The 1,013-nt window shown below is 46.8% G+C and overlaps 1 pseudogene; it reads left to right on the forward strand.

Annotated features, from left to right (window-relative positions):
- Positions 1–134: 134 nt before the first annotated feature.
- The window catches only part of LOC110336938, a 12,864-nt pseudogene continuing 11,985 nt past the window's right edge, over positions 135–1,013 (forward strand).

The following is a 1,013-nucleotide window of genomic DNA, read 5'->3' on the forward strand; positions in this document are numbered from 1 at the left end:
CACACCCCCGGGGTGCCCTGCTGCAGGTTCCGTTCTGTAAGTGAGCAGGTTTGAATGATCTGATGTGCTGTGCCCTTGTGTGCTGCTGCTGGATGCTGTGAGGGGAAATCAGGCAAGCTCCAAAATCCTGACGTGGTGAGCGCAAGGTCATTGTCCCCAAAGGGGAGAAGCAGGCGACTGAGCAGCTGGGAGCTGGAGTGGTAGGTCCTTCCTGGGGCTGGGTGGGAAGCGGCAGCCTCTGAAGTCTCTTGCAGTCCTAGTCACTCCCTGGACTTCGTGGTGGCCTCAGAATTATTTCACTTTGGAGGCTGGGTCAGTGTATTGGAAGCAGGGTCTTGTGGGTAGAAACATCCTTGGCAGGAAGTCAAACTTGGATAGCCCTAGTTTCTCCAGTGTCTTCTACAAGTTCTGCCCTTAGCATTTAACATTTAGGTGTAAGATCCATTTGGAGTTAATTTTGTGGAGGTTGTACAAGGTATCTCAAGTGTTGGGTAGCAGCACTCCAGTATTTAGCTGTGATGTAGAAGAGAAGATCGTATGATGTAAAGGATTGATCAGTGCTTAGAAAGAGTAAGTGGTATGAAATAAAATTTAAGTTAAGACATCCTACAGAGAAGTAGTATGCTAGCCAGGCCTGGTAGAGATTAAGATGCTAGGATACCCATGTTTGTTGACTAGGGTTGTCCTGAAATTTGGTTCCAAACCATAACGAAGGAGACTCCCCTGATTTACAACCAGCCACTAGGTCTAAGAACAGGCCTCTATCAAGCTGCTCTCGGGGGGGGGCATTACAGGGTCATAACCAACATTAAGACCCGATGTACTCGGAGCTGGAGAGATGGCTAAGCAGTTAAGAGTACTGACTGTTCTTCCAGAGGTCTTGAGTTCAATTCCCAGCAACCAGATGGTGGCTGGCTCACAACCATCTGTAATGGGATCTGATTCTGGTATGCATGAAGACAGATACAGTGTACTCATATAAATAACAAATAAATAAATCTTTAAAAAAAAAA

The sequence above is a fragment of the Mus pahari genome, chromosome 19, assembly GCF_900095145.1.
Source record: "Mus pahari chromosome 19, PAHARI_EIJ_v1.1, whole genome shotgun sequence".
NCBI classification, from domain to species: Eukaryota; Metazoa; Chordata; class Mammalia; order Rodentia; family Muridae; genus Mus; species Mus pahari.